This window comes from Petromyzon marinus, chromosome 23, assembly GCF_048934315.1.
Source record: "Petromyzon marinus isolate PM22_M1 ecotype Great Lakes invasive population chromosome 23, UKy_Petmar_22M1.pri1.0, whole genome shotgun sequence".
In the NCBI taxonomy this organism is placed as follows: Eukaryota; Metazoa; Chordata; class Hyperoartia; order Petromyzontiformes; family Petromyzontidae; genus Petromyzon; species Petromyzon marinus.
Window position 1 is genome coordinate 5,146,515 of NC_133689.1, and position 27,896 is coordinate 5,174,410.

General features: G+C 48.6%; 2 protein-coding genes across 5 annotated transcripts in view; both read right to left on the reverse strand.

Moving 5' to 3' along the window:
• Positions 1–27,896, reverse strand: part of LOC116945217 (extracellular sulfatase Sulf-2-like) — a 155,262-nt gene that overhangs the window by 90,351 nt on the left and 37,015 nt on the right. For 2 of the 4 annotated variants that reach the window (XM_032959510.2, XM_076068977.1), the window contains exon 2: positions 15,579–15,645. The gene's annotated coding sequence lies outside the window, so the exon portion shown is untranslated. Of the gene's footprint in view, positions 1–15,514; positions 15,646–21,974; positions 22,102–27,896 lie in introns of those variants that run through there. The other 2 variants (XM_032959512.2, XM_032959511.2) reach the window with 2 other exon arrangements.
• Positions 1–27,896, reverse strand: part of LOC116945221 (extracellular sulfatase Sulf-1-like) — a 371,767-nt gene that overhangs the window by 87,532 nt on the left and 256,339 nt on the right. The window lies entirely within an intron of this gene.

The window sequence follows — 27,896 nt, forward strand, 5'->3', positions numbered from 1 at the left end:
TTCGTCACACAGGGCAGCAGCTCAGTGGGCAGGGATTCATTTCGTCACACGGGGCAGTAGCTCAGCGTGGGCAGGGATTCATTTTATCGCACGTTGCAGCAATTCAGCGTGGGCAGGGATTCACGCGACGGGAAAGGGAAGGGAGGAACCGAAATCTAAATACTGGAACTGCAAAAAAAACTACCCTCACCAACACACGGCGAAAGTATTCAGACCCGCACCGTCTTCTCTTCCACCGCTGAGCGAGTGCCGCACCTGCTGTTTTTAATAAATATTGTTCGCCCGTGGCAATTTTTCTTGCTCAAATTCGCAGACTATTTAACTTTCTTTGGCGGACGTTTACATTTTATTGGCTGCCCTATTTCTCACTCCTACGCGCTCACACTCTCTCTCTCTTGCTCTCTCACCCTCTCTCTCTTCTCCTCTGCGGCCGGAGAAAAGGAAGGGCTGGGTAATGCAAGGCTCGGCACGACGCGTGTCCGTCCGAGCGTTAAAGTTCTCATTTGCTCAGCTGGGCGCGCCTTTCCGGACAGGCGTTTTCAGAAAAGTGCTCCCCTTTCTCGGACCGTGAAAGTGGGCATTTACACCGACTGTTTGAGCAGGGAAGTGTCTGCTTAGACAGACCTTTTTTTGACTATTTAAACAGCTTTTATTGCCGCCAGCAGCAAAAGCACTGGAGGCGATTTCGATATGAAATACACAGTCACCAGCAACACAGATGAAAATAAACGTTACAAATCCACGCGCTGTGGCGCTAAAAAGCACCGCCCACAACATGAAAGAAAAGTCACACGTGGTCGTGGTGGTCATCGCGCGCGCTGCTTAGACAGAAACAGTGTCGTGTTCCTCCTCCTCAACAAGAGCCGCCGGGTTCCGCCAGCCTCATCGGCAAAAAAGCTTTCTGCGCAAAGGCCACCGGCAGAATTTTCCACCCTGATGCACGGAAGTAAATTGCTGTGTGGGCGCCAGAGGAGCAGTCGCCCTGGTGAACGCCGCGGGTGCGTTAGCGATTTCGGCCATGCAACCCAAGCGACATGGACAATGTAGTAAACCGCTGTGGTCTGCGCAAAGGAGGAATAAGAAGGGCAACATCGACACGATCTCTCTCTCTCTCGAAGCCCTCTCGTCGTGGCGAGCAGCCCTCGACGCTGGCGTGTATCTCCAGAACACATTGCCACCGTGAGCAACACTAGAACCGTACATATACATGCACGCGCGTTCAGAGTATTCGGTTGCTTTAAATTGCCACGCGATAAGCCACTTTGTTGTTGAGCTATCATTTGTGATAGCCAGGTCGCTTCAGAAAAAAAACAACTATATAGAGCTCAGTGGGTCTGACCTGGTAAAATAAATATAGGATGGTTCAAGACCCCCGCGACGTCATTCGATAATGAGTAGGCCGCGTGTGTCGGCGTCACTGTCCGAATTTGCCACATTTTTATAAGTTATCATTGGGTTTGGGCTGGGGGGGCAGATGCCAACTCGAATACCATGTGCCACACAGGAACAGCTGCCACTGGGAGGCCCTCTTGGTTCGACTTCATCAGGCCACTGGAATCGTCCAGGTGTAATGTAAAGCACTTTAAGTTGGTGAGGCATTTAAGCATCCTATAAATGCAAATAGTTATCCTTAAGAACACTCGTGATTCATTCCTGTGGGTCCCATACAAAGAGGAAAAGATCCCTAATATAGAACAATTTCCAGGGTCATAACACGGTACATTAACTACAAGTAACCACTTGACAACCACAATTATACGGGTGCCTCATACATGCACAAAAGACATAGATCCCCCATATAGCCTGTAAATACTGTTGGGGCAAGTGCTGTTGGCGAACATCTATTGAAAGCCTGCACGGTGCACGAGGGGGTGGGTGGCCAGCACCACGCCCGGCCGCACCAGGTACTCATTTGAGGCTGAGTCGACGTGGGGGAGGCCCAGGACCGGTTTCAAATAATCGTCACTGGTGTTGGCCATCGAACTCGGGTCGCCGGGTTCTTAGCGCGGTGCACTAACCGCTACACCACCGCACATAAACGCACGTTTGCACAAACCCACGCACGCGCTCACACTCGCAGACGCATGTTCCAATGTGGCCTACGTTAGCTTTAACGACGTACCGAGTGGCCGACTCATCCGCAATGCGCCACAGATCTCGACTTAGCCTGGGCAGCGCTTGGATGAGCGACATCCGTGCACGGCAGGTGTTCTAGGCTGCGGGGGCAACGTTGCGGGTATCGGAGAGTAGTACAGTTCAGCAAAGTGTCCATTGTTGTACGGCAGTTTATGCTCCCACATCTATCTATGCACTCCGCCTTCACCAACCAGCACTGACCAGCATGGCGAAATTTGGTTAACAATGCCACATGAGCCGCAACGGCAATGGAAGTCCCTCATCCAATAGTGGATTAATAATATGACCGTGTATGTATATGTACACACACGTGAATGAATATGTAAACACATGCAAGCATATGTATACACACGTGTATGTATATGTACACACGTGCATGTAAATGAGCACACACATGCATGCATATGTACACACACGTGCATGTATATGTACACACACGTGAATACATATGTACATACACGTGCATGTATATGTATACACACGTGAATACATATGTACATACACGTGCATGTATATGTATACACACGTGTATATATGTACACACGTGCATGTATATGAGCACACACGTGCATGCATATGTACACACACGTGCATGTATATGTACACACACGTGCATGTATATGTACACACACGTGCATGTATATGTACACACACGTGCATGTATATGTACACACACGTGCATGCACTGACTGCATCGGTGTCTCCAGGTGCCAAACTCGGGTTTAAAGGATACCGCTCCAGGGGCCCGTTAGCTGCACGTGCTGGGGGGAGGGGGGGGAACTGAAGAAGCCCGCTCAGCAGGCGGGTGCGAAACGTCGGACATCATGGCGAACGGCACGCGGCGACGGCGATGTACATCAGAACCGCAGAAATCCTACGTGGCGGTGGCGGTGGCTTACGGCGTCTGCACGGACACGAGTGGGCAAGCGGCTGTTGCGGGTTAGCCGGCCAGCAACATCTGTGGCTGGAGGTTTAACATCTGAGATGCGAAAAGGAATGAATAAAGAAATGCTTTTACTTTATGAAATGTTCCAAACCCCCCACCCCCGTCGCCCCCCCCCACCCCCATCAAAAAGTGCACGATCAGTGTTTGACAAGCACTTGATTGCACTAAGGCGTGTTGAAGGAAAGCGGCGTTTGGTTGGGATTGAAAGACTTCTGCATGCCTGGCTTCGCTCGGGGTAAACTTTCCCCGGGCTTCTCTCGTAGCCGACTTGCCTCATTTTGTTTGCTTCGCTTTCAGAGTACGGCGACCTGCCCAAGTGTTTAATTCTCGACTATCGGGTATTGCATCGCAGCGTGTCCCCCCCCCTCACCCACCAACCCCTACCCCCATTTCCTACGGCCGCCACCAAATGAATAGAAACTGCTGAAGTCGACGTTTTCATTTTCCTCGGCTCTGCGAGTTTGGGAAGCAGTGGCGGGTGAGGAGCTGAAGTCTGTCACTCGTTCCACCACTTAACGGCATCGCGTGGGGGTAGTTTAATCATCGTCGTCGTCATCATCATCGTCAGTCGTTGGTTAATCCACTGCTGGATTAATGGCCTCCCTAAGCCGCCGCCACGTCTCACGATCCTGCGAAGCAACAATCTACCCAGCACCGGCGCACGAACCGATTTCGTATTTCATCACTCCTTCTCCTTCGGCAGTTTTCCGCTCGGATGCTTTCCATTCCGTGGCCACCAACTCCATTTATTATGACTCTTATTATTGTTGACCATCGTTCCATCATCTCTTCCAGCGACGTGGGAATGATGGACGGTCTTTTAAACGTTGGATACGAACCACGTGTTTATTTTATATTATTATTCTTCGGGCGTTAAGAAAGTGCGGTCTTTCAAATGCCTTCGCAGGGACACAGCCGATGGAACAGGGGGTTCGTTTATTCAGGTGCTGGGCGATGCCTCCACTGGAAGGAAGGCTGGCTTTGGGGTGGTGCCTCGCAATGTAAGAACCTCCAAATAATAAAATGTAGTCAAACGTCCCCTCTTGCCCGGTGTCTGTTGAGTAACGACAGGCCGCCGGTTGTACGTGCGCGGGTTCTTCCAATGTGCTGCATGAGAGGGCCTCCCCGTGCCCGGCGGCTCGTGCGGGTTGCTCGACCGCACTTCATCACGCTGGTCACGAGTATTGAATGGGAAGTGCAGATGCACGGTACAGGGATGGATTTTTTTGCTGCACCGACCTCTGATGACGATGTCGAGCCCCGCCACGGCAGCCTATCACGCCTAGTTATGTGTGGTCGACCGTGGTTGGATCTTGAGCGCATTGATATGGACACCACATCCGTTTCTGTCAAGGTGGAGGCGCTATCGGTGTATTCTATTTTCTGTGCCTATCCGTGAAAGATTATGACTATTATCCACACAGTTATTTCTGTAGAGTACGAATAATTCGCATTGTGATTCCTCTTATCTGCAAAGTAGAAAATATTGCATTGGATGAATTTATGACATCACTCCCGGTTGATTCACGGAACATAGGGGGCATTTTCTGCACCGCTCCTCTGATAAGTAAACGTTTGCAAATTGCACAACTTTCTGTTTCTTGATTAGGTGGCAGCACGCGGATAATGGGCAGAGTGAGAAAAACAGGGTCATGGACACATCGGCAGATATGTTAACACCAGCAAAGGGGATCTATTGTTGTAGACATCATTGCTTGTGCTGATGATATCATCGCTATGTGATCGGTCATTAGTTCTGCTAATGGGACTGGGGGGGGGGGGGAGACAGTGCCGATGTAAAATGTATAACATCATGCAGGGTGCCAACCTGTGCTAAAATAGAAAATAATGCCCTCCGATTGCCCACAAAAGCCTGGGGTCTCTTTAGGAGGATGCTGAATTGAGATGCGCTGCAAATTCCATCAATGACAGTTTTGCATGTGAGACGACGCCAGACGTGTTGGAAGAGGTGGCGATCCCCACGCTTTATCCCACCACGCCCTCCGACATGCACAATCGACTGGCTGTGGTGTTCCCCGTTAATATCGCTAGGTGCACCTTTGCATTAAACGCCCACGCCCGTAAAGATAGGAATCGAACCCCGGCCAGCTTCGGATTAGCAAGTCCAGTCAGCGTGCGGGAAACCGTCACAGCAGGGCAGCATCATCCGTCTTGAAGGACGAAAAAAAACCCCCCCAAAATTGCGCGTCTCGGGGCGGTGACCCTAATTGATGCCGGAATCGACGAGCACCGGGCCACGAGTGACAAACGGCGATGATGGCCACCGCGGGACGAAGACCCTGACGGTAATTGAAGGCGCCGAGAGACAGCGGGAACGAAGACGGATGCAATGGCGAAAGGTTTGCGATTCCTAACGAGGAGCAAGCGGGTCGGGTGAGTGACGCTGACGGCAAAGTAAAGCTAAATAAATGGTGGCGACGATCCGGAGGAACGCTCCCTCCCCCTGCCCCCCGGTACAGAGGAGCAAAGTGGGGGTGGGGGGGGGTGGGGCAATTCTCACGTGCGCGAACTGAGCGTGGGAATAAACGAGCGGGTAGATCTGTTCGTGCAACGATGAAATGCGGTGTCGCGGAAGACGGAGAGCGTCGAAAAAAGTTGCGCAGAGAAGCGCGGTGGGAGAGAGAAGCGCGCTTGGAGTTACGTTTGGGGAGGGGGCATAGAGAGGAGCTCGTGGACTGGAGAGTGCATGCAACAGGTTAATGGCATCCTTCAAAACTGTTAAGAGGAATTATTGGGGGTATGTATGTATGTTGAACTTCTTTCGCACGGTACGTAGCCAACCGCCGCTTTGCTCTATAGCTGAGCCACGTGACCAGTGTCAGTAAGAGGCTACAAGCTCACGGCTGCAATACGATGTACAAACGATTTACAGCTATACAGCGCATACGTATATATGTGGAACTTCTTTCACGCCGTACGTAGCCAACTGTGTCAATCGGAAGTGCGGGGGAAGGACACCAAACTAAAACACAAAAATCAGTTCTAAAGAAATTAGTTTCCAATCTTGATTTAAAAGTGCATAGCTCCAGTGGCTTCCTACTGGAGTTTGGGTGGGACACGCGGCTAGAAGGGACAATGGCCGATGGTCAAGAATCAGGACAGCCGAGCGGCAGTCAAGGAATGGAACTCGTCCGGGATGGATGAAAAGACGGAGCGATGAAATCAGTTCACGTGCAGTTGCCAGGCGGATCATGGCGTCCGCTTAGGGAGGCCTTGATCCAGCTGTGGATTGAACATGGCTGATGATGATGATGATGACAGAGTAAAGATAACAATTCAGCTTTTTGCCACGCCCGACTTGACACGCGTTCGTAAACATCGGAGCGTCGTCACGCGCTTGGCTGCGTCAAAATGCGCGGCAATCAGCTGTGGCGGTAATGGTTTCATTAACGGCCTGCCAGTGGACAACTCTGAAATGAATTATCACTGCCCCGTACGACCCAGTACGACGCAGGCACGCGCAACAAGCACGCCACACGCCGCTGCTCAAAGAACACAATAATAATGAAGCAGACACGTACAGATTTGCAATTCTGAAGCACGGCTGACGCAGCTGCACACCGGGCGTGCGCACGGGAGATTCGTGGAGAATTCATCGTGAGAACGACAAAAGGATTGTCCTAAATGATCCCCTCACATCGCAGATGCCACCACCACCACTCAGCCATCAGGAGGCTCAGTGCAACCACAATCATTCATATGCGGCTGTGGCACACAGCAACAAACGGCGCAGCACTTCATCAACTCGTGTCCACTCTGAGCCGATGGGCATCTGTGTGAGTCTGTGGATCTCTCTGTGGGTCTCTGTGAGTCTATGGGGTCTCTGTTTGAGACTATGGGCCTCTGTGTGAGTCTTCGAGTCTCTGTGTGAGTCTGTGGATCTCTGTGTGTCTCTGTGGGTCTCTGTGTGAGTCTATGGGTTTCTGTTTGAGTCTATGTATCTGTGTGTCTTTGTGGGTCTCTGTGAGTCTGCGGGTCTCTGTGTGATCTGTGGGTCTCTGTGAGTCTTCGGGTCTCTGTGAGTCTGTGGATCTCTGTGTTTATGTGGGTCTGTGTGAGTCTATAGGGTCTCTGTTTGAGACTATGGGTCTCTGCATGAGTCTTCGGGTCTCTGGGTGAGTCTGTGGATCTCTGTGTCTCTGTGGGTCTCTGTGAGTCTATGGGTCCTCTGTGTGAGGCTATGGATCTCTGTGTCTCTGTGGGTCTCTGTGAGTCTATGGGTCCTCTGTGTGAGGCTATGGAGACTGCGTGAGTCTACGGGTGACTGTGTGAGTCTATGGGTCTCTGTGAGTCTATGGGTCTCTGTGTGAGTCGGTGGGTCTTGGTGTGAACTCGTGTCCACTGCGAGCGTTCTCTGAGGACATGATTGATTCACGCTTGTCGTCCTTGGAAGCCATCAGCTGGATTTACAACTTAGACATCGATTTATAGTTGCTACTCAATTGATATCTGTACGAGACAGCGAGACCCTCGATGCTACGGCGCAAGTCAGAACTGCTGAGAGCGTGGGCGGTTGCAGAGCGAAACTGCGTGATTTATTTTTCTGCGGACTACGCTGTTCGGTAACGACGCTGCAAATCGTAGCCACCCACTCTCGCATAACCTTTCTCGCTCTCACAGGGTGACGGACGATCGCGGACTGCTCCGCTGTCGTGAGATGACACGCCACAAGGGGCCATTCCCATGCACACCGCATGTGAATCGCTCCGGCTGAACCGGCAGGAATTATGTCTGCACGTCTGGCTGTTCGCTTGTCTGTCTGTCTGTTCCGCACGCAGATACCAATACACATGCCGGCAGAGACAAAGCAAAGTCATTGCAAGAAACGGGGCTCACGCGAACTCGCTGATGAATCCATCCATTCATTCATTAATTGGATAGAGACTGGGAGTTGTTCACAATATTTGGAGTGATTTGAAATGTCGTGGAAAATCAAGCCTCGATAAGGAATTTCAGATTGATCCAAACAAATTGTTTTGTTTTGGATCAATGTGCTGACCACTCCGCCACAGATCTGCGGATGAATGACAATCGAAAGCCAGGTCCAAATAATCGATCCGGGCATGAACTCAGCACCGGACAAAGAAAGGAAAGAGTAAATAAAGTATTGAAAACGACTGTGCGTATTTTTTGTGTGAAACCTGGACACACATGAAGGGAGTCACAAGTCTAGAAAGATGAAAACCACGGTTTAATCACGAACCACGTCGTGACGCCGCCACAGCCGTCAACGTTTGTCGGCGACGGACGGCGCCCCTCGCGGTGGCGCCCGCAAATCGGCCGCGGATCCGGGGCTTCGCTCGCGAAATGCCGTGAGCGCCATCGCTCGCAACGCTCGCGGAGAGAAGACGCCCGCTGAGCCCCGGGGGGAGGGGATGCAAGTCGAGCGTCGGGCAATTGGCGGCGGTTAAGCACAATCACACTAAGAGCTCTGAATTCACGAGGACATAAATGTCAGGGGTTTAAAGTCGCAATGATTTTGCCGCTCAAAATAAGCACTGGGGCCGTTGGCCATCTCCCGTGTACGAGCCCCCGGGAGGCGGTGTTGGAAACTCCACGATTCCGTGACGGCGGCGAGTCTCCTCCGTGCGACGGCCACCGCTGAACTTCCCCGCAACGCGACGGTAAATGTCGCCGTAGCACGTCCACGGCTCGTTGCCGGCAGGGTTCATGGTTCGAATCCATCGGCCACCCTGGTTATTTACCGTAGGTGTAATAAATATATATATACACCGCCGTCTGCTTTACAGTGGACATGAAAGATCCCCTGACATCAATCTGTGCCGACGCCACGGTCCAAATTTGAACATTTGTTGAACTTCTTTTGCACCATACGTAGCCAACTGTGCTAATCGGAGTTTCGGGGAAGGACATCAAATTAAACAAAAAACACGGCTCTAAAAGAAATGAAATATAGATCACAATCATCGGCCCCCCAACTGCAAACACTGGCAGGAACCTCTTGAAAAAAGAGTTATGAGACTCGGTGAGGCTTTCCTGGGTTAACAAGTGTAATTATTATTTCACAGAGATGCAGGGAACAAAACAACAACAAACAACAACAATCGCCATTCGCCAATAAGTGACAGTGACGCCATCACGGCGCTCCCACAAGGCTCGGTGCATTTTGAGGCCATCGCGTGAAGTGTGGACGGCTGAGCTGCTGGCAGGGAAAGTGATGGGACAGACACAGGTGTTGTGGGTTAACTGACTGGGATGACTGGCAGATGCTGATGTGCAGAGTGAGTGCACACACGTGGACACACACAAAAAACATACGCTATGCACACGCGCACAAAAGTAAAAGATCCGCCCATTGTAGCCTTACAAACAAGTGGGGAAAGTGCAGTTAGTAATAATAAAGCCAGCACGCTACATAAGTGGGTGATGCGGCTAAGCACCATGCCCGACCGCATGTGTATCCTCATTGCCGATGTTTGTATGTATGTTGAACTTATTTCGCGCTGTGCGTAGCCAAGCGTGCTAATCGGCACTCATTTGAGGCCGATTTCACCCAGAGGAGGCTCACAACTGATTCAGATATCGCCCGCCACGAACGTTAACCGTGGCCGGGAAAGCGGGGGAAAAGCAGAGGCTTGAATACCTTGCAGGACTAGAAGAGCGGTACTGGGTAGGAGTACCCATAGCAGTCAGAGGCAACACTCAACCAGACAAAATGTATTCCTTTCACCATCCCGCACTGACATGCCTGGTGAAGAATGATCATACAACCCCCCATGACCAAGGCACCTCAACCCCAGTCGCCAGCAGCTCTAGGATGCACCAGCTGGCCTGTTTGGGAGGTGATTGAATTGAAGGGATTAGCACGGTTGGCTACGTACCGTGCACAAGAAGTGCAACATGCATATGCATACGGAGAGAGCAGAGGGTGCTAAGAATCGCTGGGGACGAACAGCATTCTGGCTGGATCTGACCGTCGGTATCGCACGACACGGGGACTATCGGGGAGGCTCCGTGCACTAACCACTGTGTCACCGCTCCCCATTGCTTATACTAACACCAGTGGTGGATCTAAGCCAAGTGTGAAGGGAGTAACCCCCCCACCCCTCCGAAGCAAAAACATTGCCAAATTATTGATATGTAGAGCGTGGTCCAGATGTCTTGTGACCCCAATTCAACTCCCTAAAACGTAATATTTGTATATACCAATTGGTGTATATCGTAATGTAAGCAATACAGAATAAAGCATGTTAGCGGTCTTTTAATTTCGGGTCACAAGACATCTCGACTATCCTGTACGGTAGTGCCCTCTTAGAGACACTGTCATTCCAGGACCCCGCATGTAAGTTACGCCACGGTGGCGAGATGTTAACTACCTCGCCTGGTATACAGGAGGGCGTGGGTTCCATCCCTACCCTGACAATGCCTGCTGTATATTTGGAGTTTGCATGTCTCACTCCCTGTGGTCGCGTTGATTTTTCCCCGGGTCCTCCGGTTTTTCCCTCCACAAGCCACTTTGTTGAGTTGCCATTCGGGGGCCAGGTCGCTTCTGGAAAAAAAAAATAGTGGGCCTTGCCTGGTAAGATAAAAAAAAAGTTTAATTTTGTTTTCAGATCCACCTCTGGCGCCGCACACACTATTCAAATGTAGTCTAAATCACGTGACATTACTGGAGCGGGTGATGCTGACGGTAACAGTGAAGCTGCACACCACAAAAGTTCGTATTGTTTATTGTATTACCACGTGCAAGCTGCGTTTCCACTACCACGTAATAACTGCTCTTGAATGTTGGGGCTTATCTCAATTAAAAAAAATATTCTAAGTGTTCCTTTTAATTCGAATTTGTTCACGAAACATGTACATTTTGGCTTTATTTACGGTTGATGTAAAAAAAAACTACTGTGGACTATGCTTTAAAAAATTGTCGGCCGACTGCATGTTTTTTTTCTGTCGTGAGGCAGTGTTTACGATGAATGTGGTGAGAGGTTATTATATTTGCTCTCTCAACTGCCAATGCAGTGCTCTATTTTTTTGTTGACTGCATTAAACAATATTGTGTTCTTTTAAATAAACATTACAAAAACAAACATACCAATATGGCAGAGGTGCTGTTTAGAGCTTGGTAGACTGTTGGTGAAATTGCTTTTATCCAGTACTAGCTGTACTACCTGGCGTCGCCCGGGACTTGGATCCACCACGCCCGGCCGCCTTTGTCTCCCCAGTGGCGATGTTCACACACCACAGCAGTTACTCGTTTGAGGCTGAGTCGACCTAGGGGAGGCCCAGGATCGGTTAAATAATCGTCACCGGTGGTGGCCGTGAGCGGGAATCGAACTCGGGTCACCGGGTTCGTAGCGCAGCGCGCTAACCACTACACTGCAATGCGTTACCCTTCCACATGCATGGGTCACATGATAGATTTGACGTCACAGCTCACTTGCCGTGTAAAAATATATGCATTATTGAGCTCCACCCCCCCTACCAAAAAAAAGTGTATTTTCATAATTTTTGCATGGTGTACAGTCTGGAATGTACCCACATGGCAAATTTCAAGTTTGTTGCATGTCGGGAAGTACGCTAAACATTTTGAACAGGTACACATATTCACAACTTTGCCTTTTATATACAGTATATGGAGATATTCAAGCCAACATGGTGCAGAGGATGGAGTGGTGGCAGAGCGGCCAGCGCACTGCATTATAATCCTGGTTATTTGAGTTCGAGTCCCTGGCATGTCCAACATCAGTTTTACTGAGATATCTCAACCAGTCTTGGGCCAACACTGTCCACGAACGTACGGTGGCTTGCGTGGCGAAGTATCGCGAAACAACACCTAGAAACCAACACGTTATGCCAAGGCTTTTATCCAGCAACAGGTAAGCAAGGTCTGTAACTTATTCTTACCGTGATGAATTTTGTACAATAGGCCGTATGGCGTTGAGCACTTCACGACATCGCGACCACGTTCTGGGTACAAATTTGCACCAATGGGTTGCAAGACCACGGATTGCTATGACACACAAAGACAAATATCGCCTGTATAGCAAGTGCTGTGAGCGAGCACATATGAAGGCCGGCACGGCACGCGAAGGGGTTTGGGTGGACAGCACCACGTCCGGCCACCTTTGTCACCCCAGCGGAGATGTCTATACACCACACCAGGTAATCAGGGGAGGACCAGGACCAATTCAAATAATCGTCACCAGTGTTGGCCGTGAGCGGGAATCGAACTCGGGTCGCCGGGTTCGTTGCGCAGTGCGCTAACCACTACACTACCGCTCCCCACTATATGTGCACACACGCACACACACGTGCCGAATATTGTGACAGTCTGTTGAGAAACGCTCGCACACGAATGCACTCACGCGCACCCAAAGTTTTGACAAAGCCACTTAATTCCCATCCATTCTGCCCACACGTTTCTTTCCCACCATCCCCCACCCGCCTTCCCTGATCTGTGCCCTCATCCCGTCAGCCCCCCCACGCACTCCGATACAATACCCCGCTGGCCAAATATTTCGGCCAGAAAAGCGAAAACCAATTTGCGTTGACGGCTTATCCGGCTTACTCCGTGCTCGTTACGGCGGAGACCGCGATGTTCACAGTGGGCGCCCTTAGCAGATGTGGGCAGTCGGACCAACGCTGGCTCTCGCTGGCTCACTTCAGGTTCTCGCACGCACTCAGACCCCCCCCCCGCCTGCCCGCACCGACACCCCCGGCTTATCGAAGAGAGAAGCAAGCACAATGGGGTTGGCACAAGCTGCCCTCCAAAATTCTCACCCCACCGCCTTCAATGCCGCCACACCTAAGGCCCCTCCGTCGCTAACGCCTTAAGAATTGCATGCTCCATCGCATCGAACCGTTTCACTGCATACACCGGCGTTACTTCGCAGGGAGGTGTAATGTTACACGCTTAAAATACCAGCGGACGGAATTTGCCCAGTTGGGCATATTGTTAAATATATTATAAATGTCATACAAAGACCTCCACCCCCTGGTGTAGCCTTTAACAGACAGTTGGGACAAGTGCTGTTCGCGAGTAGCCCCTGTGAAGACCAGCACAGCACACGAAGAAGTGCTGGAGTCGGAACCACACCGGCAGCCTTTGTCTTCCCACTATCAATGTAAACACACCGCATTAGGTATGCCTTTAAGTAAGGCTTAGTCGACATAGGCGAGGTCCAGGTCAGCAGTTTCGGGGTGCAGTGCGCCAACCACTGCTCCCCACCTATACAAATATTACACTTTGCTAAAGAACAAAAAAGTGTGCTTTATGTTTCACAGTAAAGTGTATAGATCCCGTGACGCCATCTGCAAGAGCAGGCCATTGTGTGTTGGCTCCAGGCTCCAAAATTGGAAAAATGACACCGCAAATTACTCAACTGGAATATACGGTACACAGCAAGCACGGCACCCGAATGCAAAACAAAACTTGGCAGGACCCTCCTGAAAAGGAGTCATGAGACTCGGGTAGATTTTCTGGCCAAACAAACATAATTGTAATCAAGCAGTTCGATTGACAAGTGGCTGTATATTATTATAATTGTTCTGTAATGTGTGTCGCACAGAGGTGGAGTTGTGGCTCAGTGGTTAGAGCACTACACTATAAACTCAGAGATTACAGGTCACAGCCAACATCAGAGCTGAGTGATAACTGAAATGATATTGAGCCTCCCTTCACCAATCCACACTGACCAGCCTGGTGAAGTATGGTCAAACAACCCCACGGACCAATACGGTATGGGGAGCTCCTTTTCAACGGATTGACCGTATTATACTTTTTTCACATTTAGCATTAGTATATCTGAAAGCGAACAAAACTACATCTGATAGGATAACTATTTTATTTATATATAGGTGGTTTCTTGCTCATAAAAAAAAACTTTAATATCTTACACCAGCAATACAGTATGCTGTGCGTATATACGCACGGGGAGGTTTGCATATGAATGTCGTGCACATAAATCGACACACAAATTCGGGCGAGGTGTGCGAGACATTGAAAAATTAAGCGCAGGCAACGGTAATTCATTATGCTTTATTTTTTGAAGGCGACAATTCATTATATTGCAACAGCAGAGCTGTTTACATTGTGGGCGCGTGATTTATTTCGCAATTACACCGCTGCAAAATTCTGAGAGCGTTCATAATCAGCCCGTTCAAAAAAAAAATGCAAAAGCAGAAGACGAAAAAAAAACTGGGTAACGATTTATGGTTAAAATAAATGATAATGAATAGCGTAAACAGCAATGCATGCCTCTGTATGCAGGGCGTTTGATGTATTCGGGCTGATAATTCATCGTAGACTTTGAGTACCGCATGGCTACGGGGAACATCGGCCGTTCCGATCTCTTCCATGAACTCACACTTTGGGACGGCATTCTCCTGAGCAGGCGGTGGGTAGGTTTTGCCGAGCTCTGCACGTCCGAGCGATTATCTGCTTAAGTGAGCACTGAAGCGGTGCTCATTGCCCCTTTGCAGCCCTGAGCCAGTTGTTGGAAATTCCACACGAGTTCCATCGGTTGGGCAACCACCGCTGACTTCCCCACAAAGTGGAATGTATTTCATTGACAGCGGAGGGATGATGGGGTGAGTCAACCTCCAACCAAGGAGTTTAACTCACAACCTCCCCTCTGTGAGCCGCTCGCTCTCACGGTGAGACACGTGGCCAGTGTCAGTTACAGGCTACAAACTCACAGACACAGCACAATTTACATCTATACAGCCGCCTATGTAGGTATGTTGGACGTCTTTCGCACCGTATGTAGGCAAGCGTGCTAATCGGAGGTGCGGGGGAAGGACAACAAACGAAACACATAAAGCTGTTCTGAAGAAATTAGTTTTTAATCTCGATGTAAAAGTGCGTAGCTCCAGTGGCTTCCTCATATCGGTAGGTAGAGTATTCCAGATGGCCGCAGAAGCACATCTCAAAGCGCGTGATGCAGACACTTTACAGGGACGTGGGGAGGGGAAACCTCGTGCATGAAAATAAATGTGTCAAAAGTCTTGAGTTCAAGGGGAACAGAATTCCAGACAAGCTAAGATCCTATCTGCCCGGTCACCTCAGCATTGATGCCTTAATTTTATTTTTACATAATCGGAACAGCTGAGGGGCTGGGTTCGAAGCCAAGCAGCCGCATGTGATTAAACTGGGTCATCAAGTGTAGTAAGTTGATGGCTTCAGCCCGGTCACCAATGACTGCACAACCAAAAAAATCCGCCAATCAAATTACATTTTGGTTCTGCACTTAATTTGGCTAATTTCCAGCTCCGATAATTAAAATATCATATTCTTGGTTCTTTCGGTAAAGTCACGTACAAGGGGAGCAATAAAATAACACAAATATAAAACAATAAAATTCTCACGACGTTTCGACTGCAACACAAGCAAACCATCATCAGGTGTGAAATACCGTTGAGACCGCTATGCGATGGATGACCCTCACTCACATCTTCAGAGCGAGCAGCAAGTGCTGCTTGATGCCGTTTGTTCTGTGTGTGGACCAGACGTTACCTCAACGTATCTCCGAGGTAGCTCTCTGATATCCGCTTCCTTTGGGATGTTGGGCGGTTGCACTCCTCTGCAAGGAATTCAAAAGGATACGTTGGTTAGTGACGTGAGGAAAAACTGCCATCTAATAAAAGCACATCGCAGCAAAACAAAACGCAACGCACCTTAAACAATTGCTGCCAGAAATACGCCTGCTCGCGCGATTGAAGTGAATCAATCTTCCCAATAAGTAGTTCTGAGATAGTAACAGGCAAATGCGGAATCTCTTTCACAGCCACACCGTGCCTAAGTATTATCAACATTGGGCACACTGTTGCATTATTGTGTCACCCGCTACGCGCGGCATTTTAATGCTACCAGTTCACTTCTAGATAATTAACTTTACGATGCACGTAAATTTCTCGGAATTGGAGCCTGCGGTAAGTTTTGCTTGTCTTTACCGTTAATAAACTCGGATGGAAATTAGCAACTAATTTACGACCGTTCAACATCGTTAGGCCTTGTTTAGCATCACATTTCAAGGGAATATCTACAAGTGGTATTCTCTGTGGATTTTGCACGTGGCACACGTTATTTTGAAAGTAATATGATACAATTTGAATGATAAACTTAGATAATATTCAACATAAATTGAAATTAAACGCCATAATCATAACAAAAACAATGTACCGCCCCGTTGTCAAGACAATGATGGATGAAGGCCTCCCCCCATTCTGTGTTGGTCGTGGGGAGAAATTTAATCATACTTCACCGTACTGGTCATGGCAGATTATTGAAGGGGGGGGTGTCCAGGATATCACTCATGTCAGCCATGGCTGGGAACCAAACTCAGCTCTCTGGGATCACAGCGCAGTGCGCTAACCACCGACGCCAACATCAGTGGCGAATATTTGAGCTGGTCCAGGGCCTCCCCCTAAGCCAACAATACTTCAATGAGTACCTTGTGCAGTGTGAAAAATCAGCAGTGGGAAGACAAAGGCGGTCGGGCAAAGTTCTGACCACACCACATATGCACCGTGTCGGCCTTAACAGGTGCTCGCGAAGAGCAATTTCCAAAACCGTCTGTGAAAATCTTTATGGGGACCTCTGTCTTGGAACGAGAAAACACACAAGCATGACCCCGGTACGCAATTACATGGTGCCAATGGTTGGGCCACATCCGCTTAAACCATTAAGGCCAACCTCTGTGTCGCAGCGCATGGCTTTAAGGAAACAAGATAGCGAAGGTGGTTCGTGATCCGTTCACCGTGTCCAGACAACCCCTTAACACCCATCCACAACAACTATCTACCACCACCACAACAGTGTGAGGGGTTTTCGACATATAAACGACATCATTTGTGTTGTTATTATAATTATTACTTCATGGTTTGCCTTTTTAAGTTAATAACATTGATTTGTTAAAAAAAAATATTCACGCACAGGTATGTAAGAATGCTTGCGTATGTAATTAACAAAAAAAATTAGAGAGCTTTTTCAATTCACTGCTGGACGAGGGCCTTCATATGCATGGGGGTTGCTTGACCGTACTTCACCACGCTGGTCAGTGCGGGTTGGTGAAGGGGTATTGCAGACCAGCAGCCAGGCGGCTGAGCCAGAACCAAAATCACCCACCCCAAAGCTCTGCAGGCCTCTTTATATTAAGATGTTATAGGCCGATTAATAAGTGTTTATACGTGTGGGAGGAAATCGGAGCACTCGGAAGAAAGCCCATACGTGCGTATATATATTGCAAGCATGTAACTGATACGTACACAGTACGCATTACATCATAGAAAAGGGTTCCGCGTTGACGTTCACTGGGGGCTCGTTAATCTACTCGAAACATGTTCAGCTCTCAAGCGGAGCCGCGTGCCACCTATGCAAGGGCACACGTGAGCATTCTGAGTAAGGGAGCCAATGTTAGGCTGCTTTCGCTTACATTTCGCTGCTCAGCTTCTGATTCATGCTGTTGGAAAGAAATCGTGCATACTCTTGCAGACTGAGCCACAGAATAAAGGAAGACGGTAGGCTATAATTCTGTAATTCCCCACAGATATTATCTGGCTTTTTTCAGAAATTGAACCCAAGCCTCCGTGCAAACTGGCTTTGCGACAGAGTATGCCAACCGCCGAGAATTCCTCCTAGCATAATTGAATTATAACCTCTAATATGATTCCACAGAAATCTCTCCAGGATTCAAATTAATTCCCTTCTCTGATTAATGTATTTCCATAATAAATTATATTTTACCAGGGCATATATACATATTTTATTTTAATTATTCAGTAACAAGCTAAAATGTTATGCTCGGGCTAACATTAATTTAAGCATATTTTATTACACCAATGCATTGCATTTGTGTTTCTCTCTACGTGTGCATATCACATTCATGGCGTTATAGTTGCATCACTTATTTAGGCTGCGTCACCTATCCCGTGTATTAAATGCCAGTGGCACTCACAAAGTCACATTGGTAGTTGAAACAAAAAGACAAAACACATAATTTCCATACAAAACAATAAAACTCAATGCTCACACACCACAGACTTTATGCATTATTCATGAATCCATTAACAAATCCATTAATGCATTAAAGCGCGTGGCAACAGGACACATTTTCATAATGAATTTAAAAGCAAACTAATCCACGGCAACGTGATCATTATTATTAAGGTTACGAATTTGGCATGGAAATGTTTCAGCTGAAATTCATGACCGAGGTGCGGGGTGGAACAATATAATAATAATAATATATTCTGATTTTAATAGCCCTGAGCAAACCCGGATTTTTGTTCACCTAATCAAATGCCTGTCTAAAGCCATCTGAAATATTTCAGACTCTATGCACATTCATGGGGTGCTGCTGCTGGTGCTGCCTGGGTAGTGGTGTAGCGGTCAGCACACTGAACTTGAAATCTAGAGGTCACCGGTTTGATGCCAACCTCCCGGCCTAGCAGTTGAAACAACGGGGCACGTTGACCCCTGCTAGCGACCACTTCATGTGCGTTGTTTAAACTACGTTTTTTACGGATTTTGTGTGTTTTTTAGTTCTCACTATTATGCCATCATGCTTGAGGCTGTATCTACATTATAATTACAATGGAAGATTTACATTAGTATGTTTGAGAGATATGGCGTAGAATTTGATATAATCGACATTTAACTCAAACTATTTGAATTATATTTTTAATATTGTGTATATGATTTTCTATAATTTTTTTAAAATTTCTCTTTTTGTTATTTTTTATTGATTTATTTTACTTATGACTTGTTGCGTTTGTCAGAGAAGCGTTGGTTGTTGTTTTTTTAACACGTAGGCTTTCGCGACCAATACCATCCATTGGAGCTTTTTGGGTTAGATTGCGTAAATATATAAATGTGTCGTTAAACCCGCCACCACCCGACACAGCCAACTAGCCAGGGTTGTCACGTAAACAGAACGTGCCAGTGTGTTGGAGAGCCAAGCCACAACATTTACAAACTGTGGCTTGGCTCTCCAAAACACCGGTGTGCTGTACTAGTGACGAATTGGCACGTTCTGTTCACGTGGCAACCCTTACTAGTTGGTTGTGTCGGGTGGTGGCGGGTATTAACGACACATTTATATTTTTACGCGATCTAATCCAAAAACCTCTATTATGGATATTGTTTTTTGTTGTTGATGAAACCCGATTTAAGAGCTTCTTGGCTCAGAGGGCACTTCAAAATAAACTGAACTGAACTGAACCCCACCGTCCACCCAACAGTATGAATGAGTGCACCCGCAGCGAGTCGATCGGAAGGTTGCATATGGTGGGAGCAAAGCGTGGGTACTCCCACCTCTATTCTTTGGGTCTTTCGGTAAAGTGACTTAGATAGGTTCAAAGAAAATAACAAAAAAGACCCAAAGAATATGAACTCCTGCAGTCACGAAAGCTTTCAGTCAACTCCTACCGTGGAAGAGAAGGCCAAAAAGACCCTCGACGGAGATTGCTCTATGGAGTTGCCCTCTGCCGCAGGCCTGCGCCTTCACGCAACTTAAATTCACAAATTTCAGTCGCCGCGGTGATCTCCGCGTGCCGAAGCCGTGGCCGTAAATCGTCGTCACCGCACGCCCTCCGACAGCCAACGCGAGCCTCGGCCCGTCTCAAGAGTGCGGAGGAGAGACGGTGGCAAACCCCCTCCCCCCCCCCCCCAAAAAAATCGGTATTTGCTTCGTAAGTTGAAGGGAGGAGTTCAATGGGTCGAAAGCACGGTAGGTGTCGAGCTGTGGAAAAACAAAAAAAAACCTCATCTGATGGACGGGATTTAATTTCTCGTGAATAGCTATTATTTAAAGCGCAAACGGCTATAATCCCTGCTGTGCACAAATGGCAGGTGTGCGTGATTTAAATAAATGAGAGAACTCCTCTCATCCTTTGCCCTATTTGCCCGGTAAGTTCCACGGCAGCTGTTGGGTCTGCAAAAAAAAAACTGCTCTTGTCCACAGCCCTCTAACTTTCGATTATCCGCGGGGTTATTTGCGATTTTGTTTTACCCTGCGGATAAGAGGGATCCGCGATACTGGTCCCTTGTATCACCGAGGAGAAGAGGCGTTCTAATGGAGAATGTCACGTGTTCTGTACATCATCGTGAAATAAAGTCCAGCTATGAATTTTCTGCTTAATATAGACCCACTTACAAGTCAACTCTCTTCCACATCACCCCTCTTTCCCCACTGTCGCAAACACATAATCCGTCGACCATTAGCATCCACACCTATTAATGCTATCATTATCACCACCACCACCATCATCGTCATTACCATAATTATTCCTGGGTGGTTAAAATGAGCACCACTGTCTATGATTTGTAATACGTTCACAGTAATTTAAAGGTCACTTTCTCCCTGCCATAGGAATGTCGATTTTCCACCAAATGCTCAGGACAGCTCGCGTTGATGAAGACCAGCCATTGGTCATGCAAGTACGGAACAACGTGAGCGTTGTGTTAAGAACGTTCCATCTCGATTCGTGTCATGTCATTAGACAAAGAAAAGCAGTGATCTGGTGATTGGTTGTCTGTTAGATTTAAGTCAATCCCAATTTATAAATTCACAAATCTGGACTTTTCCATTTCACAGATTCCTTCTTTGCAAGAATTGTATTCACCACAGTCACGCGAATGATTATTTTGTGTAATGTGAACTAGGGACCGTGTCAAACAGAGAGGGTTCTTGCTCATGAACATCTTGGCAGATCGCCAGCATTGGTGTAAGCAGGCCTGACTGCTGGTGAGACACTGCATGTCAAAACCGGTCCAGAGGTCTTTTGCTTGTGTTGAACAAATATTCCTGAAGTCATGCACTCCCAGAAGGCTGTGTAAGGGCTGATGGGATGTGTAAAAAACAATGTTTACGTGCAGGGATAGATATGTGAAGGAGGCATAGTGTCTGCTTATTAATTTTGTTACTTATACCCCCCACAATGATGCTGATGAATATCGTGTTTTTCATTTAAAGAAGGAGCCATTATATTTGTGTGCGTTGCTGGCTGTGAACTCGAGTGGACATTTACGCGATCGAGCCCAAAAACCTCTATTATGGATATTGGTACTTTATTCTTGACGTCTATTTAAAATTGTAATTATCGCTCTCGATTTAAAACAAATATATTTCACCTCTATAAACACGCATTACATTTCAGTGAACATGCAGATATTGTAACTTAACGATTCGCAAAATCAGAATTACGATCGTTCACTTGGAAGTTACGCCGTTTCTTTCGGAGTTGCGTCTCGTGCAAGACGACCAACCCACGCCGCCAAGACGGGGCAGATTGATGAACGACTTTGCTCAAGATTGATTTCATTAAGATTCAGTCAAGCAAACAAACGAAATGATTGTAAACATAAACAAGTATCGCTCGGCAAAAATAAATTTCTCGCCAGAACACGACTCTCGGCCGTTTTTTTAATCGACGCGATTATATCCACGAACAGCTAAACACAAGGTCCACTGACGAGACGATCGCTTTTCAACTACACTCACCCATGAGGTCAATTACCGTGAGCGACACAGCCACGACCAATTCTCACCATTCCTCTCTTTATTTTTCATACTCTTCCACCGCGCACAGACGACACTGTCGGCGCGCGCAAAGCAAATTTCCACCGACGCCCCAACCAAACAACCATGTGGCAGATATTTAGGGCCACACACACGCACACACGCCACACACGCACACACGCACACGCGGCACACGAGACGCGTGACAGACACCGCAAGCACGCAGACTTCTATCCCCTAAGGAGAATTTGCCTGAAGGGCGAGAGAGAAAGAGTTGGGGGGTGGGGGGTGAAGAGAGCGAGGCTTAAGCCCCCTAATCGCAGCGCACAAACCACCTTCCGGGGCATCGCTCAACCCCATCTGTCTGGACGCCTCTCACGCCGCGCGCTCACCACAAAGCGGCATCTCAGCGGCGTTCGTGGGGATCAGCGCGGTGGCGAGTGGGGAGGGTTCCGTGAAGAGGACACGGGCAGCCCCCTCCCACCTCCGCACGGAGCGAGTTTCCAATCCGCACTGCGACCGGCAGCAGTAAGCTGTAGCCGCCTGCATAACCGCAGCCGTCAATTTCCATTAGCGACGACAATTGCCCCTTCAGAGCATTCAAAACATCGCAGGCGTCAATGTCAAAGTGGCCGGCGCAGTGGGAATCACTTGGCTCGCGACACGAAGCCAGCGGTGTAAATTCCACATTTCCCGGGGCGGGGAACGTCTATCCTTAGGGCAATCGCGAACGCACAACAAGGCGGTAGATTCCTAATTTAAACGCGAGGTGTTAATGCTCAACGGGACTTTGTTAATATAATGTTGAAGCATTTTTATCTCGCTTTGGCATGCTAAACCGTACAATCGATTGCAAATATTTGTCGATCAAGCTGGATTAAGGTGGTTAAGACCCGCTAATTAAAATGGATTGAACATTGTCACCAAATAGGGATACGCATGAATCTAAAAGGATGAGGGGACACTGGGCTGTGATGGAGGTGGCTGGATTCGAGGAAACGATGATTTGGCAAGTCGTGGAAATTGGCTCTGACATTTCACCTGGTTTATCTGCTGGTGAAATATGATAAGCAAACTCATTTGGCCAATTTTTCATTTTGACGAATGGTCATTTTTAATCGAATTATTGGCAAAAATGCCCCGATGTTTCCATCACCAAGCGAAAGCTATGCAGCCGTTCTGTCAACACGTAGATCGGGACCAGCAAGCATTCATCAAGATGATGCCTCGTCATCAGCTGCGAACTCTCCACCGCTAGATGAAGACATCCCCCAAGTATTCGCCATGATACGACAACGGAGAGAGATGCGCGTTGGAGATGACAGCGACAGAAAGGGAAACGCGGGGGATTGGAGAGCGTATTGAAAATGAGAAAGATCGTCTCGACTGTCAGGAAACTCAAATGGGCTTGGTTCGACAAGACACGTCGCTGGAAATAAGTATTTGGCAATGGTTGAGACTGTATGCACGTATGCTGAACTTCTTTCGCACCGTACGTAGCCAACCGTGCTAGTCGGAGGTGCGGAGACTGGTGGCTGAATAGCAGCAAGAGGAAGGGACTGCCCTCTCGAGGATGCCCACTGTGGAGGTGGAGCGGTGAGATTAGCCCACGCGTGCGAGTGAGCGGACCGCAGCATCGCAGGCTGATGAAGGATGGTAACGACACGGTGGGGGTGGGGGGGGGCGTCGGGGGAGGGAGGTCATCATCCAACAGTAGTTAGAACATGTTGAAGAGGTTGCTTTAGTTTCTGCAGGCGGAATAGAGACATCGCAGTACACAGTGTTTTCTCCATGGTTCTATGGTCCAAGAGCTGGCCAGGGACACGCAGTGCACGCGTCATTTATAAAAGCGCTCTTTAATTTATCGGTTCACTTTAGTGGTAATGTAGTTCCTTTATAGGGCAATTTTGTTGTTTATTATCGAATGCCTTAGTAAACCCCCACACCCCTACCCATTAACTCGCATATGGCTGCCCACGTTGAGGTGCTGTTGGTTTTATGGAGTGTTTTTTAAACAGGTGTTGTTATACGGGCCGGCTGCAGCTCATTGAGCTCCTGCGACCGTCTGGAACGCTCTTCTTTCCGACATTAGGAAGCCACTGCAGCTATGCACTTTTAAATCTTCTAGATTGAAAACGAATATCTTGATAGCTGCCTTTTTTGTGGTTTGTTTGTAGTCTTTCCCCCGAACCTACGATTAGCACGGTGCGAAATAAGTTCTACATACCTACACGACAAAGAGGACGTGGAGTGTGCGGCCTCTGTTAAACATTTCTATGAACGCTACCTCCATTGGCACTAGGCAGTGGTGGTGCTAGCCATAAGAAAACCAAGTAAAAGTTTAAGGCCCCAAATGGATGAAAGGGCAACCGGAATCATGGATTTTTTTTTTAACCAAATATCAGCTCGAACTCAGATCTGAATAAACATCAAGATCGCATTCATATTAAAAACGCAGCCTTGAGATTGATTGTTTCGAGACGTAGGGGAAGCCGAAAGAGGTTTCTAAATGTCTTTTTTGTCCTTGTTGTGCTAAATGCTTTCAACGCGGAGCAGTTTCTACGTGACGTCGCGTCGTAGCCGCATCTCAAGACGCCGCACAAGGCAGCGGGGGATATTCCCTGCATCGTTGGAAAAAAATAATTAGACGCAGGCGGAAAAAAAACAGCGAAACAATTAAATCCGACTATCGTGGAGCGGTGGCATAGTGGCTAGCGCACCACATTATGGACCCCAATTGACCTGACGAGTGTTTTTTTTGTTCTTCTCGCTACGTGTACCGGTGACCCGAGTTGGATTCCTGACCGTGGCTCAATCTTTACTGGACGTCTGTTGAAAAAAAGAGCTTCATAGCTCCTCCAATCTAAATACATAATCTGATTCTGAAGTTCTGAGTGCCGGCTGTCCTTTAGCAAGCCCGCATCGTCCTGGCATCGTTCGGTAACCGCCTCGACCTACACGGCTACAGGGGTGGCGTTCATCCAGCAGAGGACTGTAATTTACAACAACAGAAGTCTCTCCATAATTAAACGCACGTCATAGGGAATTGGAAAAAAATTGCAACAATGTGGAATTGCGTCAGCAGCTTGGACGGCCGAACCCCCGTTTATCGTTCTAAAAACGTTCTTGACGCCAGTGACTCGTCCTCACACAGCAGCAGCAGCATCAGCTGCCATTTTCACGAAGATTCTTGAATAATTATTCAATATTAACGATCAGCAGTTCCACTGCTGGATTATATATTTTTTTTTATCCGCCTGAGGACGACCGCTTGTGTTTGCGATCGAAACGTCGTGATTTATTTTGTTTTATAGCCACGTGACTTTACCGAAAGAGCCAAAGAGTATGGATTTCATGCAGTCACGAAAGCTTCAAATCAAGATTGATCGTAATAACGGTGAAAAACTGGGACAGAAAACTGCAACCAAACGTCACGATAATAAGTACGTGCTGAAGTGTGCGGGATGAATGTGGTTGCCCTCTGATTTCTAATTAGATCATACCCCGCTTTTCGAGAGACACACACGGTGGTGTGAATTTTAATTAATCACTCACACTGAGGGAGTGAGTTCAGCGCTGTAAATCATTCTTGTTACAACTCTTGGCCTATTTCAGACAAGATGGAGCAGCCTTCAGAAAAGCATACGCAATACAGGGTGTTTTAAATATATGGACCCGATTTGAAATCGTTATAACTTTTAAATTGGGTTCATCTTTTTAAAACACCCTGTATAATATTACATTCACACACGGGCATCCAAAACGAGCAGAAATCAACGATGGACGTCAAGTTAACCCGCAGAAGCGAATCATTTATAGTTTTGGCTTCATTAGAAAGCAACTCAACAACAGGATTATATTTTGGTGTGTTTTTTCTTGACTGAGCGTGACCGTGTGTTCATAAAAGTAGAAACGGCAATCCTTGTTCCTTGGTCATGCCCTTGAAGCGCCAGTTTCCCTGGAGTCAGGATTTAAAAAAGCCTTTGAGTGAGCAGGAGATGAGAGGAACAAACCCCCACCCCCACCACGTGGAAAATCATTCAGTGCCTGACCACTTGAGCCGACCGTCTCTCCCTCGGGAGGGACTGCCATTTTCCACAATTCCTGGTGACTGCCGAAGCTGGCCTAGATCATGGAGGGCGAAGGAGGAGAATCAGGTAACTCCAGGGGAGCGATGGACTCGGAAAGGGGGATGGTCCTGAAATCTCAAGCTTCTTAGATCGGGCTCTACTCCATATCACAAAAATACCCGACCCATTGCCTCTGGTAAATATAAATTAAACACCAATTTTCGGGGTCTCGTTGCTGATTATCCGAACTGGTCCTGGCCTTCCCCTAGGTCGACTCAGCCTTAAGTGAGTAACCTGGTGCGGTGTGTAGTAAGCATCGGCACTGGGGGGGGGGGGGGGGGGGGGCAAAGGCGGCCGGGCGTGGTGCTTGCCACCCACCCCCTGGTGTGCCTTTCCGGCCTTCACAGGTGCTACTCGCTAACAGCACTTGCTACAACAGACTCTTTCGACTATACGGGGAATCTTTGTCTATGGATGTGGTGGGGGGGGGGGGCTTCCTCAAGTAGCCCGCCCGCTCGGCGGGAGGGGAGGGGGGAGGAATATGGGGTGGGGGGTGGGGGGGAGGTGGGGGGTGAGTGTCCCCCGCCTTCGCCTTTAGGGCAGCTTCAACGTCGGGGTCGACCCACGGGCTCAATTTGAAAGAAGTCGTCAGAAGCCCCGTGGGGCATCGCCTGGACCGGCCCTCGTTTGGCGGGCGCCGTTTGTCGCTGGCCACTGGACGTTGTTTTTTTTTTGTGTGTGGGGTTTGGGGGCGGGGAGGGCTCGTGCACAGCCTCCCATCGACGAACGAACATCGCGGCATGGCGTGGGCCTGCCGCGATGTTCGTTGATGCAGCGCAACAATCGAACCGTCAGCGCGGTGAGAAAGAAAGAAAGAAGGAATAACAAACCCCCCTCCACCCACCCCTCGAACCTCATCCCACCCAGGTGTAGAGTCAAATTAACAATCGCCGAGCAGCACGACGACGACGACGACGAGGAGGAGGAGGAGGATTTTACTCGAGCAGAGAGCGGTGGCGGCTTTTTGGGATTCAGGCCACCGAGTCCAGTTACCTGCGCGCGTGCCCTCGCACCGGCTTGCCACGTTTGTGAGAGCGGCGAAGTCAAATGACCCCCAACACGAGGACAACAACAACAGCAGCAGCAGCAGGAGGAGGAGGAGCAGCATCAGCACGACGCGCAACCGGGAGGGTTCCGTGGCATCGCAGGCGTCTTCACGCGACAATACAATTATCGTGGCGACACACACAAAGACACCCCGCCCCCCCCCCCCCCCCGTGTAGCCTGTAACAGACTGTTGGGGCAAGTGCTGTTAGCGAGTAGCACCTATGAAGGCCGGCACGGCACACGAGGGGGTGGGTGGGTTGCCAGCACCACGCCCGGCCGCCTTTGTCTCCCCAGTAGCGATGTTTACACACCACACCGAGGACTCATTTGAGGCTGAGTCGATCTAGAGGAGGCCCAGTACCCATTCAAATAATCGTCACTGACGTTGGCCGTGAGCGGGAATCGAACTCGGGTCGGGGAGCTAAGGGACCCTCCATAAATGACGTCACGCGATTTTGGACAATTTTTGACCCCCCCCCCATCGTCACACGGCGTCACAAAAAGTCAGAACCCCCCTCAAATATGACGTCACAAAGCTCTACCCCCCCACCCCCCCAAAATAAAACATGCTTCAAATCGCTTTAAACTATTGTCATTGTAGTGCGTATTTAATGTGGCGCTGCACTCTGATGTTATAGGAGAAAACATTTATTAAAAAGTCAATTTAATTAAGTAGAACGTGTTGTCTATATTTATTTAAAGTTGCGCATTTTGATGTGACGTCACATTTCTCACCCCCCCCCCCCTCGTCACGCATCGTCACAAATATCTGACCCCCCCCCCCACCCTAGGTGCGTGACGTCATTTATGGACGGCTCCTAACCACTACCATACCGCTCCCCACACACAAACACAAAGAACCCCCGTATAGCCTTAACAGAATGTCGGGGCAAGTGACGTTTGCGGGCATCCTATGAAGGCCGGCACGGCGCACGATTGAGTGTGGGTGGTCGGCACCACGCCCGGCCGCCTTTGTCTCCCTAGTTGTAATGTTTACACATCGGAGCAGATACTTATTTGAGGCTGAGTCGATCTAGGGGAGGCTCTGGACCTCTTCAGATATTCGTCACTGGTGGCAGACGCGAGCGGGAAACGTACTCGTGTGGCCGGGTTCGTACTGAAGGACGCTTACTGCTG